Genomic DNA, 20137 nt, shown 5'->3' with positions numbered 1-20137 from the left:
TGTTTGATTCATGAAAAAGAAATCCTGAACTATATCTGTAAAACACCGAACTAAGCATTTCTTCTGAACTCCTCACTGAAGAAAGAGAATAAAATGATTGAGTAACAGGTATCACCCATATTGTCACTGTGCTAGCTGTCTCTCTGATTAGAAAATAATCCTGCCATGAACGTGCAGATCGCTTATGCAAAATGTTTCCCAACAATTCTTGTTGATATATTGCATTTATCTTCCTCTTCCTGCCTCCTCACCTGCTCCTCTTCTCCAGAGTCCTGTTTCCCTCTTCCTTCTCTCCTACCTCTACTTTCTCCCTGTCCCCTCCTCTTCTCCCTCCTGCTATGCCCTTCCTCCTCTCTTACCCCTTCTTCCTCCTTTCCTTTCCTCTTTCTCTTACACTTTCTCTTCTAATTCTTTATGGTCCTGGGGGTTGGACACACACTAAGCAGATGCTCTCCTGCTTGCTACAGGCCTCCAGTCTGGACTTCATTTCAATGACACTCTATTTCTTTGTTGCAAACCCAATAAAGTCTTTATGATTTAATTCATTGTTCATATTCTACACCATGAATATGTGCTACTTCATACAGTGTGGCAAATAGGTTTGGGTTATGCTTTGGGCTTCAGTTAAACTCATCAGAAATAATGTGTTTGAAGACAATCTAATGTGATCCTTTTACTCCCACATCAATGAACTGGTTACTTCATATCTTGCAAGAGTACTTCCATATTGCTCCCAGTTTAATGAACTGTCATTTTGTGGTAGCACCCACAGTAACACTAACCTAAGGATTTCTGGGGATCAGAAGATTAAGTCTAGACAGGAAAATCCATGCGATATTTATCTCAAAATAACTACTAAAAAGCCAGAAGAAAGCCTGTGGCTACGTGGTTTAGTACCATACTTCCACAGAATAAGCTGACGACAGGGCCCAGGCCTGATTTGAAGACATGTGGTGGGTGCATACACACACAAACACACACACACACACACACACACACACACACACACACACACACACAAACACACACACACACACACACACATACACACAATTTCCCAGCTAGAGCAAGTATCTGTTTTCCCAGTAACATATCTGAGTTCCAATTTTATGTGTTTGGATATTTTTTGAAAGTTTTATCATCAACTTACCCAATTTTAATAAATGACAACCTGTTCACTATTATTTAATTCTGGTTAGAAAATATTTTAAGACACATTTTCATGTAGGAAATTGTTTTTTCCCCAAATCGTGACTGTCTTGGTTTGTAAGAATGAAAGAATTGTGTCTTTAATTCATTAGTTCATAAATTAGAAAAAGTATCCCTAACCCTAGAACCAATTGCCTTTGGATTGTAAAAGCCACAAAAGTACATTAAATTTATACATCCAGTCTTTGATTCATCTCATCTTTCTTAAAATAGTTTCTACTTAATATCTTGCCATTTTTCTAACACAACATTCAGGCTCCCTCAAACTAATCATACCCTAATCCTAATATTATTAGCAGTTTCCTATTTCCTATTCATCCTAATTCGATCTTGACTTGTTATTCAAAGATTTATTTTCAGTTTGACCCTAAATTTTCCATTTCCCTAATGCTAACACTGTCCAGCTGGAACTGAAACCTAATTTTCAAACTAATAATAGTCCAAAATTAATAATAATAAATACTCTAGATTTATTCATTTTAATGAATATTCCAGTTTGCACTCTGGAAATGAGTTTCAATTTGCCCTAATTCCAACAAATTTCCTGACTCTACCTGTGAAGTTATCTTGTTTCCTAACATGAACCATTATATTACTTGTCCTCAAATTCTCTTACCAGGAAAAATACTATAGTTTCCATTAATCCTACCTTTTCCTGCACCACTGTATCCTAAAACAATTTCAGATTTACATATCACCTAGTCCTTTACTTAATGCTAACTCTCAACCTAAAACTGGCTGTAAAACTCTCATTAATCATTACAAGAATGATCACTGAGAAATAAATATAATGATAATGCTCTAGTTACTATTAAGGCTCACATTTTTGCTTCTACTTGTTAGTGAAATCTCAATTTTATAGTAAAACCTTCCTATTCATAACGCTAATCATAATCAGAACAAAATGCTGACCCTGATTTTAATCCAAATTATATATCAATACTAACACTAATTAGTTAGTATTACACTAGTTTTCATTCATCCTAACTTGATTCAAATAAGCCTTCCAAACATAAGTTTCAATTTTTTTCCAATATCTTAGTTATTTTCTAACCCTAAACTTAATCTTACCTGGAATATTGAGAATAAATATAAGCCTAATTTCAAGTTGATTCTAATATGAATAGCAATACTCTAGTTCACATTCATTCTAATTCTTGCCAGGCTTATATTAAAATTTACCTTCAATTTGACCCTCATTTTTTTTCTCTTTCAACCTAACCCTAACCATGGCTGTAATCCTAACCATAACCTTAACTCTAAAGGTATCCCAATACTAAAATTTATGAAAAATGCTCATTTTTTGCAATCCTGAAATTCCACTGTAATCCTCAAAATAAATTGCAGGTTTTCCTAAGCCCTACAGATTTTCTCACTCTTATCTCTGAACTTATCTTTTTCCATAAGAGGAATCATTATACCCATTGATCTCAAATCCTGATATTATGTAATACATTGTACTTCCATTATCACAGATTTTTCTGAATTCCTAAAATCTAAAAAAGTTCAGTTTTACTTAACATTTAACACATTTCTTTTTCTTTTTTTTCTTTTTGTCGGTCGTGGGGCTTGAACTCTGGGCCTGAGCACAATCCCTGAGTTCTTTAGCTCAAGGTGTGCGCTTGAACCACTTGAGCCACAGCACCACTTTCTGGTTTACTGGTAGATAATTGGAGATAAAATTCTCACAGACTTTCCTGCCTGGGCTGGCTTTGAACTGCCTTCCTCAGAAATCAGCTTCCTGAGTAGGTTATGAGGCTGACTGGGGGATTACAGTTAAATGGGCAAGGTAATGAGTACATTTCTTGTTGACCATTGTTACTCCCTTCTTTGTTGTTGTCCAACTATCCCTTCCCTCTCCCATCTCCATCACTCTTCTCTCTCCATGGTGCAAAGTTCATTTTCAGTACAGTGTGCTGTATTATTGTTGCAATAGGTCATCCTGAGTTGAACCTAAATTTGCTATTTCTCTAACCCTAATTCTAATTCTGTCTGGTATCCTAACCCTAACCATAATAATAATGACAGTTCAATTAGAAGTTAACAAAAAAATACTCGTTTTTGTTCATCCTGTTAATCCTCTGTACATCTTAAATTTGTAGTAGGAAGACCCCCTATCAGGCAGGCAAGCCCACCTAGTCATCCGGAGTGACAGAGCCCACCACAACAAAGTTGTTATTAAAGAAGCAACTTTATTGAGAAGGTTCCTACACTGACTGGCCAGGGCTGCAGCACAGGCTCAGCAGCTGATACTGCGACCCCCAGTGGCCCACGTACTTAGGTTTTTAAAGGCAAAAATCACAGCCTGGTCATGTAGGCAACCAATGAGATTGTCACACACCCAAAAGATTGCACAGTCATACCAGACCACACACAGGTGGTCAATGAGGTTACACTTTGTCACATAATGGCTGTTTAAACCAGCCTATCACTTTTGGTTTAAATGATTCACGAATTCAATGGTAAAGTGGAGCTTAAGGTAAGCATATACAAGGAGTTTAGTGGAGTTTAACATAAGTATATGAAAAAGGTGGAGTTTATGGTAAACTCAGGATGTTGCCAGCATGAGCCTGATTACTGGCTCTCTGTTTAAAAGGTCAGTCCTTAACAGAACAATGAAGGTGGGTTAAGTTGTTAAGGGGAGGGGATCTTAGGGGCATTCTTCTCATTCTAAGAACTGGGCTGGTTGGAGCCAAGGTCCAGTTAACCTTGTTTAGAGGTTTTTGGTTTTTTTCCTAAAATCCCTAAAACAAAAACAAAGTCTGTAAAGAAGCTGTACTAGCTCGAGTCTCCTCTCAGGGCCTAGTTCAAAATTAAGTTACAGTTTAGCTTAAATCTTCCAAAAGAGTTTATATGTGCATATATAAAGATATAATTTTATGTAAAAAAACAAGATCTTTGGAGGAAGGAGTAACAAAAAGGAAATAGAGTGAGTATAATCAAATGTTTTAAATATATTATGGAAAGAGAATAACGAAACTGCCACTTCTGAAAATTAATAACCATTAATAAAATAACTAAAAATAAATAAATAAATAACACACTGCCTTCCAGTGTTCGTGAAGAGAACTATGATATGTTTTGAGAAAGAAATACTTGTTCTAAACTTTGTTCATGCATAATTTATATTGTTATTGGCCAATTATTTAACTTAATGAATAAAAATAAGATTCCCTGACAAAAAAAATATAAAACAGTTACCTAGTAATTGTTTGAGAAAAAGTTATAATCATGAGTTTTAAGAATCTTTCTATTTCCCTACAAAGCAATGATTTAGGTTTACTAATCTAATATTTGTAGTAAGTTTAGAGAACATAATAGGCATAAAATACAATGAACTGTACATCTAGTGTCTTGGATGAGTGATATTTTAAACATTGTCTTTTATTCAAATGAATACTTAGGTTTACTTTTCAAAATAAATGCAATTTTAACTCCTTTCAGAACAAGTACTTACCCTGCAATTAAATGTATTAGTATATTCAGATATTTAAAAGCTCAATTTTCTGTTTGTTATGTAGCTCTACATATTCAGAATGACATGATTTTTCTATTCATAAATGTCTAAACTCTGGGATTTTTCCTTCATCAATATAAATTGTCTCATGAGGTTTTTGTGAAAGCTCCAGTAACCAGTGTGGGATGTTTGCTTCATCAATATAAATTATCTCATGAGGTTTTTGTGAAGGGTCCAGTACCAGTGTGGTCAAAAATATTTCCTGAATTCTAAATTTTAAATCTAGTCATTTTTAGCCTTTGATTTTTATCAGTTATTGTCTCTTCAGAGCAACTAAAATAAATACTACTTTTTAAACATTTCACTCACATTGTAAATAATATTCACATGGGTCAAACAGAGACTAATCATTTCAAACTCACCATATTTGATGATCTCAGTGTGAAGAATGTAGAGAGTATAAGAATCTTATACTCAGTAATATTTTTGGTAAAATTAAATTATATATCTAGATTTCTAAATTGGAAGTAAATCACATGGAAATAAGAAAATAATACAAAAATGATTACTTTGGGATCATTTTCTTCTTAATTTTTTTATTGTGAAAATATCGTACAGAGGGGTTACAATTATATGGGCAAAGTAATGAGTACATTTCTTATCAAGCAGTTTCCTCTTCCTTTGTTTCCCCTTCCCATCCTTACCCATATCCACACCTTCACCAGTCAAAGTTGTAAAGTGCGTCTTTCGACATAACATCTTGTACATCTCATTATTACAATGGGTCCAACGGTATTCCTAAAATTATGAAGCAAAAATATCTCCAGGAAATATATTTTTCACTAAAATGTTTCAATCCTTAGGTAAAGTGCATTATACTTCAATATAAAGTTTATCTCAAAATAGAAATTCTGCAACTAATCTAATGCATGTTTTCATGCACAAAATTCTGTGACTTCTAGTCTTATTATGTGATTTTAATTATATTTTTATTGTGAAATGATCCCTCCTTATATTTATTACAAACTTCTGTAATTATACAAATCATGCCTGTACATACTAATTTACATAATTTAATATACAAACAAAATTATCTTTTTTCTTGTCTCCCACAGGGAAGGATGAGTTGCTGAAGTATATTAAATGAAAGCACTCTAACAGAAAGTCTATATGGAATGGAAATTTGCAACGTGAGGATGGGAACATGAGCACTTTCTACTTGGCTGAACAAGAATTCTTGTTTCTACAGTACTTTCTTGCCATTTAATCACACAGGGAAAGCCACAAAATTTGAAGTTCATATGAAGGAATTACATTCCTAAAAGTTGTGGCAACCCTGCTGGAAGCTCAATCTTATCACAAATTCTTTGTGCTTGTTGGCTGATCTATTTCTCTATCACATGTTTCATATTATTAAGCATATTAGTAATTCAACTGGAAGTACATGGCAGGAGACTCCTGAAATCACATCTATTGCAGTGTAATATTTAGAAGAGAGGAAAAAAAGATTATATTGATTTTCAATTCCTCCCTTTGGCCTTTAATATACTAATTAATTGTCAAAACAATCGTGTAAGATGTTAGTTTATTTTCCCTATTTAATTAGAGATTAAGCAAGTGTTTTTTTTGCAGTAAAGTGATGACAGTAGTATCACAGCTCTGATATGAGCACCTCTTCCCTAACAAGTAATGCTCTATGGACTGTAAATATGGAAGCCACACTAAATTCTCTCTCTGTCGGTCTCTCTTTCTCTCTCTCTACTCACACACACACACACACACACACACACACACACACACACATACACACACAAACACCCACACACAAACACATAAAGTTGCCACCCAGACACATCAGAGATCAGTTCCATTCCTTTGTAATTATAGTTGACTGATGTTTGTGCTCCCTTGCTTTTCTTTGCTTCAGGATCTTGCCTGGATTTGTATGTTTCCCTGAGATCAAGTCCCTTGTTCTAAGTATACTGTGTATCTTTGTATGCTTCAGGCCAATTAAGAGTACCTTGAATACAATATCTTCATACTTGACATTCAAGTCAAACTCTGTGAATTCATACTACTGTTCCAAGATACTAGAATGTATTGGATCTTGAGACAAAAAACATGCCCATTTTGTTGTTTTAGAAGGAATTGAGATCATGAAATAGAAGAATACCGATCAGGAACTGAGCTAAGAGAATGGGAGTATGTGGGAAAATGTAGAATGCTGTATGTGTGTTAGAGATACAGAATAATAGGCTCATTTATTGAAAACTTGTCATCCTCTATTGAAAGCTCAATTTAAGCATACAGTTTTCCAGTTACTTTGCTTACCTATCACTTCTGATCACAAATTCTCTTATGAGTGTGTATAGTATCTTTGAATAAATCACACGATTTGCAGGTACTTAACATCTTAAGGAAAGACAGTCTGCTTCTACATTTTTCATTCTATGTGACAAACCCTTATTTTTTGTTTCCCTGTTTGCTAAATAAATGTATTCCTGGAAACAGGATATTGACAGCAAATCTGAGTGTAATTTTTATTTTGTAAATTTCAAATAGAATGTAAACTTTGTATTGACTAGTCATTTTTTAAAAATGAGTGATATTCATGAACACAATATTTTGATGCTTTTAAGTTAATTGAGAATTGCATGGTAGTTCTTGTGTCTAATTGACTTAACCATTATATTATTCATGTATAAACATTGCATTGCACTTATTTATTTTTATATATAAAATAATTCCCAAGGGTTTACTTTAAAGTGATAATAGGGGAGTTGTCCTCATGTTCCAAACTTTATATTTACTTCAGTAAAAATAGTAGAAACATATGATGTTTACTGAAGCAATTTAAAAGCTGAGAACGCATTTCTAAAGAGACTGGATTTATTGATTAAAGCATAGAATAGAGTAAAAAAAGTCAGGTTTCTTGCTTTAGACTGCATAAATTTCATATGAATGTAACTAAAGATGAGATGAATATAAATTCATATTTATATTACTGAGATTTACATCACAACATAAGCAATATAAGTATTTTAGGGAAGTGGTCATTCAAAGCCCTAGATACATAATGGATGAATAATGGAATTGAAAATAGCAAAGGGAAAACAATTTAACATGCAGCTATTATGATTTTATAATACTAATATGGAAGTAATGGAGCTTTTCCCTTTCTGAAGAACGTTTAGCCAGTAATTTCAATGTAAGTCATCAATTGTAATGAGTCTAAAGTCTTTTCCTCCGAGATATCCAAGAGTACTATAGTCATCCTCTGAAGAGTAAATAAGTAATTATTTTCATTAGCTTTGTTTAATATTAATTTACTTGTAGTAAATAGGTTTAAAAGTCTTCTCTTTCTCTCAATTTAATAACATACATTTCTATTTCTTCTTAAAAGCCTGAAATCACTATTTCAAAGTAGCATAAGCAGGAAAACAAAATAACCTGACACAACAATCACAAATCCTAAATTATGTGAAAAAATCCACAATATAAAAAATAAATCTGAGGAAGAGGAAAAAAAATGACAGAATAACAACAGAAAATTATCCTAGCTATCTCTAATAAAACAGAGATTTAGAGTCGTAGCAGGTACTTTAGAAACCAATCAGAATTCTAGAACTGAACAATCCACTACCACATCATAATCCATTAGAGGATTATTAAAGATCAAGGAAAGGATTCTTAAAGATGCCATAGAGAAAAGATTAATTATTTATAAAGGATATACAGTCAGAATAAATACAGATTTCTTAACTGATATGGTAAAAAGGAGAGCCTGGCATTATATGTGACAAACATTAAAGGTAAACAACTACCAACCATGAATACGTTCCCAAGCCAAACTCTCCTTTACATTTAAAGGATATATAAACATATTTCATGACAAAGAAAACTTGAAACAAAATATGTCCACCAAATTATCAGAATAGAATATGATTAAATATATCCTACATAGAGAAGATCAAGAAGAGGAACTGGTCATATAAAATGTTCCCTACCAGAAAACAAGGTAAATATATTAAGAGTAGATGAGGGACAGCTCCTAACAACAGGTGTATAATATAGCAGGACTTATCAGATATTTCTGTCTTAACTCTCAATATCAATAGACATAAATTTCCAAATAGAAGACATAGATTAGATAGTTGTATCAAAAACCAAGATGCATCCATGTAGTATCTATGAGAGACACATTATCAAACTCATTCTATGAAGCTAGAATTAGACTCCTCCCCAAATCACATAGGGACTTACCAAAGAAAGAGAACTATGAACCAAACTCTTTGATAAGCATTAATGCAGAACTTCTTAATAAAATTCTCACTAACCAATTTCAGCAACTAACAAAAAAATCATATGTTATGATCAAATAGGAATCATCGATATGATTTGGGTCAATATTCTTGTCAGTAAACATAATACAAACCATCTGCAAAAGCAGGGACAAGAAACACATGATCGTCAATAGGGATGTAGAAATAGCTTTTAACAACCTCCAATACCCCTTTATGATTAAAAGGTCTGGGAACCTAGGAATGCATGGAACATTCCTCAATATTAAACTGAGTATGTATATGACACAGATAATTAGCATTTACCTAAGGGTGGAAGCATGAAGACATTAACATGAGGAATGAGAAAAGGATGTCCACTCTCTACTACTCGTCAATATGGTAGTGGACTTTCTTGCAAGAGCAATAGACAAGAGAAAAACATAAAGCAGATCCAAATAGGGAAGGAGTAAAACTATCCCATTTTACAATTGAAATGATCCTGTATTTAAAGGACCCTGTGGATTCCTCCCTCTAGTTAGTAAAGGTGATGCTAACCTTCAGCAATGTAGCAGGGTATAAAAACCACAAGAATCAGTAGTTTTTCTGTTACCAACAATGGGAAGATCCACGCTGAAATCCAAAAAACAACCTCATATGTACTAGCCTCAAAATCAAATCAAATCTAAACAAAACAATACAACAACAACAAAACTAGGAATTAATTAATTTACCTAAAATTGTGAAGGCCCTATATGTGAAAACTTTAAAAATATAAACAGGGAAATTGAAGGAGATTCAAAGAAATAGAAAGTATTTCAATGTTCCTGGTTGGAAGAATTAACATTTTGAAAACGGCAATACTTCCTCTAAACAATTGGCAATGCAATACTCATCAAAATCCCAACAATATTCTTCAAAGTAGAAGAGAAGCAATGCAACTATAATATGGAATTACAAAATTACAGATGAAACAGAATGCTTAGAAATGAATACATGGGCCTATAGTCATCTTACCAACACAATCGCTCACACACACACACACACACACACACACAATGGAATTATATTCACCCATCAGAAAGATGACTTTTCACCAGTAGTAAGGAAAATGAAAGGTTTGGGAAAATTATATTAAGAGAAAAGACAAAGTAATGCAGACTCAGAGCAATATAGGTTTCATGGATTCATTCATTTATGATAGCTAGAAGATGCTTACAAATCTATAAGTAAACAAGACAGATTCTACCTCGTCCATTAGAATGGCCATTACTAAGAAAATTAACTATAGCAAATTCTGGCATGGATGTAGTCAGTTGGGAACTCTATTACACTGTTGGTGGGAAATTAAACATGTTCAACCACTGTGGAAGGCAGTACGGAGTTTCCTGAAAAGAGCAAAAATGGATCTCCCTTAAGACTCAGTAATTCCCCTCATGGGCAGTAATCCAATAAATAACAAACAAGCTCACATGAAAGCTACCAGCATAACCGTATTCAGGGCTCAGGCCCAGAGTTCAAGGACTGGAAAAATGTTACCACTGCTGGTATTTGTTTCCGTAAATATGAACCGTTTTATATAAGATACCAAATCAATCTATTTGCAGTAGCTAGATTAGGACTTAAATGTTAGTGGGTGATAAAATGGCTCCTTTGTTGAATGTTAAGAAGAGATGTAGGTAGTCCATGAAAGGGAGATTTTGTTGTTGTTGTTGTTCGAGGGGCTTGAAATCTGGACTTGGACACTGTCCCTGAACTCTTCAACTCAAGGTGAGTGTTCTACCACTTGAGTGACAGTGCCACTTCTGGTTTTCTGATGGTTAAATGGAAATAAGAGTCTCAGGGTCTATCCTGCCCAGGCTGGTTTTGAACTGTAGTCCTCAGATCTCAGCTTCCTGAGTAGCTAGGATTACAGCTGTGAGCTACTGGCACCAGGTAAAAATGGATGATTTTTAGAAATGAAAATCTAAACCTCATATATTACTATTAGAACACTTCACCTTCACCTCATTTCATCAGACATTTGTAAATTTTCTCTTTTCCTTCATGTGGGAATACTGCAGTCAATATCAACTCAGCTGGGGGACTGGATCAATTGTATGGTAATTGTTAGCACCTAATTTAAGAACTTTTACATCAGAAGAAATGAAACACTCACTTGGAATAATTGTTTTCTCTTTTTATTACAAATCTGTGCTTGATTATTCCCTAATGTGATATTGGACTTCCTAATAGAGTGATAAAATTTTCTTTATTTTCAACCTTTTCCCACATGTGGTCAAATATTTAAGAATTCAAAGATTTGCACTGAAAATTGATTAAGCTGACTTCTAAGAAAATGTGCATTTCTGGAATTTGGTCTTCTGTCATGTTCTTACATGCACAAGCTTTCTATGATTTATTTGTACTACAAGGAATTCTACTTTCCAATCTTTGTGTGACCAATTTTAGTCTGATCAGTCTTTCTGATCCTCTCTCTGGAGTCTCATTTGAGTCTGCCTCATAAAAAAGATATTAGTTATCAGCTAAATGATTCTCAGCTTCTGTTTTTTGCCTGACTTCTTGTAGGCTGTGATAGCAACCCTGCCTGGCTGTGCTTACTGGAGTGTGTGTGTGTGTGTGTGTGTGTGTGTGTGTGTGTGTGTGTGTGTGTGTGTGTGTATGTTTTGTTTTAGATATCTAGGATTACTATTCAAGGTAGTAGTTTCTCTGGGCCCCTGTGATCCCCTGGTCTAGAGTCAATGAGTTATACTCCTTAGGATACAAAGAACAACTGACTAAATTCCTGTTAATTGTTTCAAAATGAGGCAATCAGGCATCCTTGCAAAGCCATCAATAATGCTTTGTAACCACTTACAGAAATCGTCTATCAAGATGGCTTTTCAAAGTTGACTCTGAAAAATATTCATTTCTAAGTAGGCACCATAAAGCAGATCACATTCCTGGGATCAGACTTTTGGAAGGAAGGTTCCCCTTCCTTCCGTCTCTTATGATAGTTCAAACCATAATATTCTTCAGTTGTGGCCAGCCTGGAGCACATATTCCCAAGAATATTCTGTAAATACGGGGTAAATACTTGTCTACTACAGACTGATTTATCTTGCTTTTATCTGTTGTTATTTTCATTACTTCAAACACATGGATAATTTATATTGGGATTAGACAAAGGATTAATGGAATAAACATTCAGTTTACTTTCATATATCCAATATAATACACTTAACCCGTAATGGACAAATAAATCCAACTCTAGAAACAATGTCAGGAATATAAAATAAGCTTTAATACGTATAATCTGGCACACATAAACCATCATCTACAGAAAAAATCAGTCTCTCTGTAAATATTTATTTGGTATGAAATAATAAAAATTTAATTAATGAATATCACTTTTAATTATCATCTGAAATAGTCCTTGTGTATATAATTGTAAATAATTTTATAAATGTCACCTAGACAAGAATTTAACATGCATGTAGAAATCAAATTTCCACAATTTAAGCTATATGAGAGGGATCGTACCCTCGTGTACTATGTGGTGTGAATTTTGCCACAGTGCTGAACCCTTCCAAATAATAGCAAGGGTCATGTGTAATAATTTATTATTTGATGTTAAGATGATTGCTAAGTGTAGAATACACTTTGAATTATTACATTAACTCACAGAAATGAAGCAATGATTTGTTATTTGTTTAAATTCTAATGCTTCTCAATTTTACAATTCATTAAATATATTATTAAAATTATTTTCACTTTCTTCTTTTCTATAGCTGATGAAATTAAAATTATATATTAAACATTCAATGTTAAGAAATCAATAATAAGTAAACTATTATTAAAATGATATACTATTAAACTGTGATTTGAATTATACTTCTAACAAATTGTGATGTAAACAAGTGATCATTTTTAAACTTAGCAGCTTGTTATTTTTTTTTTATTTTATTTTTTGGGTCCGATCGTGGGGCCTGAACTCTGGGCCTGGGCGCTATACCTCATCATTTCAGCTCAAGGCTAGCGCTCTACAACTTGAGACCCAGCACCACTTCCAGCTTTTTTCTTTTTGCTTATGTGGTGCTGAGGAATCGAACCCAGGGCCTCAGGCATACAAGGTAAGCATTCTAGCACTGAGCCACCTTCCCAGCCCAGCAGCTTGTTATTTGTTTCCTAATTGTGTCATTTGTTATTCTTGGTCCAAGTCATCTCTTCATCTTAATTGTTTAGTTTTCTATTTTATCTCAATTGGTTTGCTGATTGTGCGTTTTGTTTTCCCTTTTTAATGATCGACATGAGGCTGAAAATCTGTATGCTAGTTTATTACTTCCTACATTAAAGTCAAATTGCTGCTCTCCACAGCTGTTCTACTCTACGATGCTACAGTATTTCCCCCACTCCCATCTCCTATATTGCTGCTCTCATATATTTTATTTTATTTTTTATTTAAATTTTATTGTCAAGGTAATGTACAGATGGGATATAGTTACATAGGTAAGGTAATTAATTTATTTCTTTTCTAACTTGTTAACCTTTCCCCTATTTTTCCCTCTCTTCACTCCCAACGCCCCCCCCAAGATTATTTACAACATATTGACTTGTGATTACCACTGTTGCATAGGTTCCCCCTTTGTCCTTTGTCTCACCATTTTGTTTCTTTTTTCTTTCCCTTCCCTAGTTCAGACCAACATATTTAAAATACCCAGGGTATCAAAATCAAATACAGTGACTACAGGGGATAAACCTTAGGTGGGGAAAACACAAAAGCATAAAAAGAAATCACAGTACATTAAGAACAACAACAACAAAGAACATGTCTTGGAGTTCATTTCACTTAGAATCACCTTATACAATCATATGTACATAGCTATTGAACTATTCTGCTCATCTACTAAGATTATCCTTGATGTACCCAATAATGCTCCCCTATTACCCAGTAATCCCACTTCTGGGCATATAACCAGGTGATCACAAACAAGGCCACAGTAAAGCTACTACTGTGTATCACAGTAATATTTACCAAAAATGACACACACACTCTCTCTCTCTCTCTCTCTCTCACACACACACACACACACACACACACATGCACAGATAAACACACATGGAAAACTATGCTTCAATCACAAAGAATGTGACCACCTCATTTGTAAGGAAATGGAAGATCTTGGAAAAAATCATATTAGTGAAGTAAGCCAGACTTAAAGACACATAGGTCCCACGGTTTCCTTTATTTGTAATAATTAGTTTACATGAATGATAATCTCACGTATTTTAATTTGACATGTTGTTCTATGTTGAGCGCGCAACATTATTGCTATATTTTTGTTATTATTTCTGCAAATAGGCAGGTATACTTAAAGAATTACATTCATCTTATCCATTATTGAAGGAAGAACAACTAAAAGAGTAACCACTACTAGGAAGAACAACTCCTACTTAGCTTCATTCCTATGTTGTCCCCTGTATCCTCATGTTGTACATTACAACTCTATACCTGGTCATAATGTATACCTAGTATCTTATGCATTGTGAACTAAATGCCCGAACTAAATGCTTTACTTTAAAAAAAAATTCTGTCAATGTTTGAGGATGGTTTGTGTGTGTGTGTGTGTGTGTGTGTGTGTGTGTGTGTGTGTGTGTGTGTGTGTGTATGTTTACAAAGATCAAACATAACATTTTTCTTCATTTCGAATACATCTTACAGGTCATTGTAAGTTGTGGCTAATGGGAGCAGTCTCTTGTTATTTTAAGGATGAAACAGAAAAAGATATTTGTGCATGTAACACAGTTGCTTTATTAGTGTCGTTGAACACTGAACTTCGATTTACATCTTGGCTGTTGTTGTGAATAATGTGAATAACAATGAACTACAGATATATTTACGAGTTACCCAGAGAGAAATAATCACATGATTGGTTGGTCAGATGATATTTCAAGTATGATTTCTTTAGAAAACTGCATACAACTTTCTACAAGGAGAATACTAACCTGGATTTTGTCCAAGAGTAGAAAATTTCCTTTTCTTCACACTCTCACCAACATGATTACCTTTTATTCAAAAGGGAATAAAGGGCAAATTTTACTATCTTCAGTACCCTAGACTGGCTTAAGACCGAAATCCAACCTCCTAAATGCTTGGAATTACAAACTTTTACCACCACACCTGGTTCCTTTGATTTTTTTGATAAGAGTTATAATAGTTATAAAGTAGTATCATAGTAATTTTTAATTACATTTCTCTAATGACTTCTTCTCACAGCATTAAGCCAGCACAGAAGTTGTATTAATCACAACTGTGTAAACCCACTGGTGATATAGAGGGGTTTATGGAAAACATGTCTATTCCAACTTTTGTCCATTTTTAATCAAGTTTCTTGTTAATCTCATCTTTAATCTCTCTATACAAAAATAATTAATTCAAGGTAGTAAAAAGTAAAAAAATTAAGCAACTCCTAACATTTTTCAATTTTCAATAACACGATATTGCTTAAATCATTTTCTGTTTATGCTTGAGACTATATAACAATTTATTTAGACCTTTTACATATCTATATATATTTTATTTATTTTACATTGATTGCTCTTTCCAAAGCCTGCGTGTCTAATTTTGGTTTCTTTCAGTCTTAAGAAGTTCAGATTTCAAACTCAAGAATAAATGGATGTAAGCAAACAAAAAAATACAGTTCCTCTCATCTGATAATGCCTCTACAAGAATGAGAAAAGAGTTCATCATTCTAAGGACCCTTAATTCTTAAGATAACATTTGCTATAATGCTAATGTTATTACCATTTTAGTGTTGGGAAAAATTGTAATTAAAGGCACTAAGTGCATGGCCCAAGACACACAGTGAGGAAGGAAATCAGTCAAATTTTCCAAAAGTCTTCCAGCAATACACAAAAGGTAGATAAATTCTCTCCATTCACTGATACTCTCAATTCAATATTCATACTGTCCAAGAAATAATAGCATAGCAATTATTGCCCATGGTAATTGTTTTCTGTTACATTTTGTCTTCAACACAGACTGTGTTGGTGACATTGGGTTATCATGCACAGAGCTGAGCTTATAAATTATGGTCCAAAGAGAGGCAAATTTCTTCTGTCCCATAGTTCCAGTAGCATTTTTAAAAAGTACTAAATCTTTTAAATATCAACACTTACTGTATTTTAATAATTCAAGAATGAAAAATTTCACATATAATCACTCCAAAATGCTTTAAGACTAGGGGATGATAAAACAGGCCTCTGTGAAGTAAATTTTTTTCTACTTTTAAAATTATTCTGAAAGCCTGGTACTGGTTTGTCACACCTGTAATCCTAACTACTCGGGATACCTACTAAGGAGCCTGAGATCTGTGGATAATATTGGGAAGCCAACAGGACAAAATAAATTCATGAGATTATTTTTCAAAATTTTAACGAAATAGCAAAGGGCCAGGAATGGAGATGTAGCTCATATAATAACTCAGCAATCTAGAGAGAAAGACGTAGCGAGATGTTGAAGCCCTGATTTCAAACTCTGAGCATGCCAACACGCAGGAATGCACACACACTCACTTTTTCAAAATATCTTCATATCACTGTTTTGCATTAATTTCTTTGTTAACGATATTATATGGGTAAAATGGGCTTCATAAACTCTTCCATCTCAAAACATTTTTATACATTTTTGTTGTAAAAATACTGTACAGAGGGGTTATAGTTATATGAGCAAAGTAATAAGTACATTTCCTATCAAGCATTGTTACCTCCTCCTTTGTTTTTCCCCCACCATTCCTTCCCTTACACCTCCACAAGTACACTCCTCATACCCCAAAGCCCCACCAAATGTCCCTAGCCTAAATTGTAAAGTTCGTTTTTCAAAATAATGTCTTGTGCATCTATTGTTATACAATGGGTCAAACAGTATTCCTATTTAAGCATGTTGTTTTTTTCCTTTCCCTCCCCAAATTAGAGAAGTGTACATTCAAGATGCAGGTGCACCAACATCAAATAAAGTGAAAACAGGGTTATACTGTTGGGGAGGAACGTATAAAAAAGAAAAACAATCACGTCGTACATTATAAATATGTGAGAAACAACAGCAAGAAAGAAAAAAAAAACACTTGTGTCTATATCTTGGGGGTTATTTAGCTTAACATCAACTTATCTAGTCATATACACATAGGCTTTCAACTTTTCTGCTTATCCCAGACATATACTAGTTATTGCAAATAAGGGATACCATGGGACCTATGTTTCTTTGGACTTGGCTTACATCAGTTAATATAATTTTTTTCCAAGTCTTTCCATTTCCTAACAAATTGAGCGATGTCATTCTTTCTGATGGAGGCATAGAATTAATATATATATATATATATATATATATATATAGTATATGTGTGTGCGTGTGTGTGTACACATAAATACACACAGAACATTTTCCTTTTTTGTTTTTTAGAGCAACTTAGTTTTCCACCTTCATCATTTTTTCAAATGTTTTTATTGTGATTAAGTGGTTACAAATTTCCCAAATTTCACAATGTTGTGGGATAATGATGCTTAGTTTAAGTCACAAACACATTCTAACTTCGATGGAGCAAATTGTCTATTACGGTCTACAACATTTATGAATTCTATGAGCTTTGCAATAGAGTTATTTCTTCCATATGTAAACTTTTTTTGTTTTGAAATATGTATATTTCTTTTGTATTGCATAGCATCAGCTGTTCCCTCTTTCCCACTTGTTCCCTCCCTCCTTCCAGTGACATTGAGTTGCTTAGTTCATTTTGGTCAATGTCCAGCACAGCTGATGGATCCCACTGTTGTATGTTTTTCCCTGATTCCCTCTAGTTCTGTGTCGTCCTCCTGGTTTCCCTTCAGTGTGCACATATGACGGGCAGAATGGGGTTATTTAGTAGTGATTCGACCAGATGAGTGGAAGTTCTTGGTTTCTTAAGTGTTGTTAATTTTGTCATATCACCTTACATTTTGATTTAACATCTGCTTATCACGGAGACCATGTGCCATTTGTCTCTTTGCTTTTGGCTTAACTCACTCAACATGATTTCCTGTAGCTTGATTGATTTCCCTACTAATGCCATTATTTTGTCCTTTCTAATGGCTGGAAAATATTCCGTTGTGTATAGTTACCACAGTTTTTTGATCCATTCATCTCTGGTGGGACATATGGGTTGTTTTCATATCCTGGCTATTGTGAACAGTGCTGCAATAAACATGGAAGTGCATTTGTCCTTGAATATTGGTACCTGTTATTCAGGATAGATGCCTAGAAGTGGTATGAGTGGGCCATAAGGAAGGTCAATATTTATCTTTCTGAGGACTCACCAGACTGCTTTCCAAAGTGGTTGTGTAAGTGTACATTCACACACACACACACACACACACACACAGAGTGAGAGAGAGAGAGACAGAGAGAGAGAGAGAGATAGAACATTTTCTTGATCCATTCTTCTACTGAGCAGCATCAGGGTTGGTTCCATATCTTAGCTATGGAAAATAATGCTACAATAAACATTGTTGTGGTGGTAGTTTTAGTATGGACTGGTTTGTGATCATTTGGGAGAATGTCCAAAAGTGGGATTGCTGTATAATAGGGAGCTCTATGTGGAGGCTTTTGAGGAACCTCCAAACTGCTTTCCAAAGTGGATGAACAAGTTTACACTCCCACCAAGAATGCCGTAGGCTTCCCTTCTGGCCATATCCCTTCCAGCATCTGTTGTTGTAAAAATATGGAACGATTCACTAATTTGTACATCATCCTTGTGCAGGGACCATGCTAATCTTCTCTGTATGTTCCAATTTTAGTGTATGTGCAGCCAAATTGAGCACAAAACATTTTTTATATATAAAAAGTAATTGATTTTCTTAAACTAGACAATTCAACAAAAATAAGTTCAAAAGAATTGTGAAATTTTAGAACCATGTGTTTCTTATATAAGCACACATTTAAGAATAAAGTCAAGATTGACATATCAAAAACAAAATAATTCCAGATATTTGTTGTTCATGAGATTTGTAGGAGGAGGAGTTCAATTATTCTACAAAAGGCACTTGTCATAATGATCATTGCAGCAAATGTTAAGGTTTGTTAAAAGTTTTAATGTTTTAAATATGTTTAATTTTGGGATTTGCTTATATATGGCAAAATTAAGTCATAAAAATTTTTGATAACGTATATAGTATTTCTGGTAGCATGTACTAGTAAGTATGTACATTTCAGATTTTATAGAATCTTTACTAATGAGAAGTTGCAAAGACTGTGTAAAGAAGCAGAGTGAAGAGTTAAGATTTTAAGTACACAGTTTCTGTTAAATCTTTAGGGCTCCTTTACGTTATATGTTAGTGATGAACAAATAATGATATAATCCACATACAAATGATGAGATGAACTATAAATAGTAACCTTAGTGAGTAAATTTAAAGGCTACTTATAGCTTTATCCAGTTTTAAATGTACAGGAATATGAGAAAATAGTAAACTCTACTATGTACACTTCAAATACTGAAAACCCTGGTAATTGTTTTGTTTTTTATTTTAGTAATCATTAATATTTAATTATTGTTTTCTTTATTTATAACAACTTTTTGTGAGTCATGATTAAGAGGTACTTTGAGAATATTATTGGGATGGCCACACAATTTTTCATAGGTGCATGTGAATTTACAAAGAGCAAAACTAAAAACAAAATATTGATTAAAAATTATATCATGTAGAGTCTGAATCAGGAGTGTTGATAAATGTCCCCACCTAAAATCTTAACCCTAGGCTGGAGCATCTTATTTAAATATTGTTGAGAATTTCAAGACTTCCTTTATGTAAGGCCCTTAGAAGTATGTACAGCATGCATGTGTACAAAGCCAGTGACAACAGACAAATATGACTAAGTTTCCCCAAAAGGAATCTATGAAGTCTATAGTTATCTTCCCAAGCAGATGAAAAAATGCGTCCAAAATGATTCAGTGCCCCTACATTTGTGGAGTTATTTAAGTTATGGATTCTTTGTTAGACATATTCTTTTCTTTTAAAAATTGTCAAATATTAGTTTATAATAAACTTTGTCTAGTATTTCTTGGTTCAAAACAGAAATCTTGATACAGTTGATGTCACTTGGCTTTCTTACTATCTCAGTTCAAAGCCAACCTAGGCAGGAAAGTCTGTCACATTCTTATCTGTAACCAAACACCAAAAACGG

General features: G+C 33.9%; 1 non-coding gene across 1 annotated transcript; it reads right to left on the bottom strand.

Moving 5' to 3' along the window:
* Positions 1 to 18668: 18668 nt before the first annotated feature.
* On the bottom strand, positions 18669 to 18774 carry LOC122126549. The gene has a single exon (XR_006150971.1). It is a non-coding gene; the product is annotated as a U6 spliceosomal RNA (small nuclear RNA).
* Positions 18775 to 20137: the final 1363 nt, after the last annotated feature.

Source organism: Dipodomys spectabilis, unplaced genomic scaffold (genome assembly GCF_019054845.1).
Source record: "Dipodomys spectabilis isolate Male_0828 unplaced genomic scaffold, ASM1905484v1 ptg000284l, whole genome shotgun sequence".
Classification (NCBI taxonomy): Eukaryota; Metazoa; Chordata; class Mammalia; order Rodentia; family Heteromyidae; genus Dipodomys; species Dipodomys spectabilis.
This window is presented reverse-complemented; position numbering and strand designations above follow the sequence as displayed.